Source organism: Oratosquilla oratoria, chromosome 1, assembly GCF_046742065.1.
Source record: "Oratosquilla oratoria isolate Oo_2021 chromosome 1, ASM4674206v1, whole genome shotgun sequence".
NCBI classification, from domain to species: Eukaryota; Metazoa; Arthropoda; class Malacostraca; order Stomatopoda; family Squillidae; genus Oratosquilla; species Oratosquilla oratoria.
Window position 1 is genome coordinate 52,049,737 of NC_134777.1, and position 5,000 is coordinate 52,054,736.

General features: G+C 38.5%; 1 protein-coding gene across 2 annotated transcripts in view; it reads left to right on the top strand.

Annotated features, from left to right (window-relative positions):
• The window catches only part of LOC143021393 (protein O-mannosyl-transferase TMTC2-like), a 481,373-nt gene that overhangs the window by 395,683 nt on the left and 80,690 nt on the right, over positions 1 to 5,000 (top strand). The gene's annotated exons all lie outside the window — the stretch shown is intronic.

Genomic DNA, 5,000 nt, shown 5'->3' on the forward strand with positions numbered 1-5,000 from the left:
TAGTTTTGGCATTTGTTTTAACGATCACCTTGATAATGCGTTCCTCAGTCTTATACAAGTTTGACAACTGGGACTTATAATATCTGTTTTGTTGACTGGTGGGATGATCTATAAGGCCTTATTTTGTAGATTATACCTCTTGTTTATAGTGCTTTGACCACACTGGGGACGACGTGATGTGTGTATCCATTATCTTAAAGCATTTGGGATACTATGTCTATTTCTCTGTGGACGTTTTATCCAGTGAGACAAGGCTCTTCTGACGAAATCCGCGATAGCACCCTCCTTGTATCAGTCAGGTGCATTCGCTATGCCCATGCTAACAGTGGCCAGAGTTAGTCGATTTGACGTAGGTCGAAGTAGAAATAGTGTCCACCTCGAATTTTAGAAGGACATCCAAGAAGAGAAGGGCACCATCTGTACTCTTTTCCATGGTGAAGTGCAGGCCGGATATTCCCTTGAATCTTTAACGTAAAACTTGCAGATCGGACACACTCTTTACACATATGAATGTATCGTCGATATACCGGCAGTATGTACTAGACCTTTGGATGTCACCGAAGACTTGTTCCTCGACAGTGCCCATAAAGACTGTGACACCTCGAAAAACAAGTCTTCGGTGACATTTTGAGATCTAGCACGTACTGCCGATATATATATATATATATATATATATATATATATATATATATATATATATATATATGAATGGTAAGAATGGAAAGACACGATTGAGAACAAGAGATTTTATTCCTGACCGGTTTCGCCTTTGAGACTTCTTCAGAGGCGAAACCGGTCAGGAATAAAGTCTCTTGTTCTCAATCGTGTCTTTCCATTCTTACCATTCATAAACCTGTCATGATGATATAATATGTATATATATATATATATATGTATATATATATATATATATGTATATGTATTCATATACATATATATATATCTATATACACACACACACATATATATATATATATATATATATATATATATATATATATATATGTATATATAAATAGATATATATGTACAGTATATATATAAATATGTATATATATATATATGTATTTATGCATATATATATGTATATGTATATGTATATATATATATATACATATGTATATATATATATGTATAGATAGTATATATACTTAATGTATGTTCCCAATTACTCACGCATATGTGTATATATATACTTAACCATATACACATTCTTGTATGTATACGTATATACTGTATATATATACATATTGTAAATATATTTATATTTATATTGTTATGTAAGGAAGAGGAAAGATATGTCTTAATCTTCTCTGACTTGACATAATACTTCAACACAAACACACACACATGTGTATATATATATGTATATACACACACACACATGCATATACATATATATATATATATATATATATAGATAGATATATATTACAACATATATATATATACATATATATATATATATATATATATGTGTGTGTGTGTGTGTGTGTGTGTGTGTGTGTGTGTGTGTGTGTGTGTGTGTGTGTGTGTGTGTATGTGTGTGTGTGTGTGTGTGTGAGTGTGTGTGTGTGTGTGTGTGTGTGTGTGTGTGTGTGTGTGTGTGTGTGTGTGTGTGTGTGTGTGTGTGTGTGTGTGTGTGTGTGTGTGTGTGTGTGTGTGGATTGAAATTTTGTTGTAGCTCGTGGAATGGGATTCCAGTGACTGCACGTGCTGAAAGAAGTGGATTTGTTTATGAATTTACAAGTTTGGCATCAAGAATGTGATTCTCTTTAATGTCTCTCTGATGGAGCAATCACTTACTGAGTCACTCACTCACCCTCTCACCCATTCACTTACTAAATCAATGAATCAGTCAATCGTTCTCCTATTCATACGCCCGTTTGTTCATTTGTGCATTCACGCACTTTTTCATCTACCCAGGCATTCATTCATTCACTCATTAATTCAGTCATTTAGTCACACAATCTGTCAATCATTTAACTATTTATTCACTTATTCAATCATCTGATCATTCACCTACTCAGTCACACACTGATTTACTGACTGACTCAAGCAATCATCCATCCACTTATATACTCAGTCAGTTAGTCACTCAATCTATCTGTCAGTCACTTAATTACTTATTCATTTATTAATTCACCTGATCACTCACCTATTCAATCGCAAACTGAATGGCTAACTGTCTGGCTCACGCAATCACTCACCCACTAATTTACTCATTTCCCAAGGATAAAGGACTTATATGAGCTGTGCAGATGTCTTGTTTTCTGCTGAGAAAAGGAAGTTAAGCCATTTCTTATCAAATATATATAAAGGAAATGAGTGAAATGACTTGGGTGTAGTCAGAATAGAAATAATGAAAGTATCTCTCAGAAAGGAGAATATGTGGAAGGTTTGTCGTCACCGAAGCCTTCAACCTCAATGCTTATGTAACCAACACCATCTCCTTCAATAACATACACCAACCGTACCACCAACACTAACGTCATCGTCATCATCTTTATCTTTGTCGCCGAACACAGCTCCACCACAACACAATCAACATCAACTTCACCCGAATCTCACCACCACCACCACCGCTACCACCAGCACCCCAACTTCCCCATTACCATAAGTCTATATTCCTCTACGCAAAACCCTCATTACCGTCACCATCAAAAATACCACAGCAAATACCACTACTTCTAGCCCGGACATTACCACTAACATCCCTAACCTCACCAGCAACAGCAGACCACATATCTTTGCACTCAACCCTATCACCAATCCTAGTATCAATACCATCACCACCACCAACAGCAACATAACGTCTGGCTGCTGTACAGTTACGAACTCGTGTGTGGGGCCAGGTTGCATGTCTAAGAGACTGAATGCAGGCACATGAAAGCAAGCAAATCCTTCTCCTCCCCCTCCTCCTCCTTCTTCTGCCTTACGCCTTCTCCTTTTCTTCTCCCAATCTCAACATTTTCGCGCACCCAGTCTTCCGCCTTTCTTCGCTCTCTTGAATCCCTCTTTATACACTCATGGTTTTCTTTCTTACTCTCTCTATTCCCCAAACCCTTACTCTCTCTCTCTCTCTCTCTCTCTCTCTATATATATATATATATATATATATATATATATATATATATATAAACACATATATATATATATAACTGTCTCTGTCTCTCTCTCTCTCTCTCTCTCTCTCTCTCTCTCTCTCTCTCTCTCTCTCTCTCTCTCTCTCTCTCTCTCTCTCTCTCTCTCTCTCTCTCTCTCTTTCTCTTTTTTTTTCTTTTTTTCTTTTTTCCAGCCAAAAATAAATCTTGGGCCTTCCCATAGGTCTCTCTAGAAAGAAACTTTGGACGGATGTCCGGATTATATTAGTATGATGAAGTTTATATATGAATTGGTTCTAGTATTCGAAGAAGTATGTCGTCTCTGATCGTCTACTGCTTTCATGTGAAACGGTGAATGAAATAAAGTTGAAGCCGACAGCCCAGTCCACAAATCCAGTGTCATCCCAACGGGGTTGCGTCTGCAGATGGTGGTGAGGCCGTTAACGGTTTTGGAAATAGGTTGGCAGGGGGATGATTGTTTCTGATGTCCATCTCCCAAGACCACCCCTTCCAGTTGTGTGTGTGTGTGTGTGTGTGTGTCGGGTGAGCACCGTAATCCACCCGCAGATTCCAGGAATCTCCTTTGGAGAGCCCAAACCTTAAACGTTTGTCGGAAAAGCCCAACAGCAAACGTCTTCCTTTTCTCCGAATCTTAAATCAGAAAGCGAACCTCATTTTGTTCTTAACCTCCTCCGTAGGTGTCAATTTCTTCTATTCACTCATTGATTTATTCATTTACTTGTTTATTTTTTTCGAACGTCTCCATGTTTAAACTCTCGTGGCGAGTTCCAGGCTGCGTTCGAGAGAGGGGGATTGCTAGTTGGCTGAAAGGCAAGGGAGAGCAGGATGCCTGCTTGCCTGCTTGCCTGCCTGCCTGCTTGCCTGTCTGCGATGGCTGGAAAAGCGATGTCGAGGCGATGGGGGTGACGGGGGTGAGGGGATGCAAAGTGGCGGCTTTGGGTGGGTGGGGGGTTACAAGACCCAGGGAAGGACACGTTGATGCTTGCTTGCTTGCTTGCTTGCTTGCCGGCAGAGTGCAGGGTTACAAACGCGAACTTAAGGAGTTGAACAACTTAATATACGGATGAAATATTATGTCCACGGAAATAGTGGGCTGTGTTTACATGTATGCATGTACTGCATATTTACATGGATGTAATTATGTATGTATGTATGCATGCATGTGCGTATCCGTGAGTGTGTATGTATGTATATATGTATCCAAATATATATATATATATATATATATATATATATATATGTATATATAATGTATATGCATGTATGTACGCATGTATGCATGTGCGTACGTATGTATGTATGTATGTATGTGTGTAGGTATGTATGTGTATATGTATTTATATATGTATGTATGTATTTGTGTGTGCATGTGCGTGCGTGCGTGTGTGTGTGTGTGTGTGTGTGTGTGTGTGTGTGTGTGTGTGTGTGTGTGTGTGTGTGTGTGTGTGTGTGTGTGTGTGTGTGTGTGTGTGTGTGTGTGTGTGTGTGTGTGTGTGTGTGTACGCACACATACGCGCGCATAAGTCGTGTACATGTGCTGGGTGAGTGGAGAAGGACCCAAGTGGCGCGATGAGAACCCTGTACGAGCTTCGTTTTTTTATCATGTAATGAGGATTTTTCCCGTCATTTTCTTTTATATTACAACGTTAAATTTTCATCGGCATCAGCAATGCATCATTACTATTTCTACCAGTGTTAGTAGTTGGAGTGTTATCATTTTAGTTACATTATCATCATCATCATCATCATCATCATCATCATCATCATCATCATCATCATCATCATCATCATCATCATCATCATCATCATCATCATCATCATCATCATCATCATCATCATCATCATCATCATCATCATCATCATCATCATCATCAT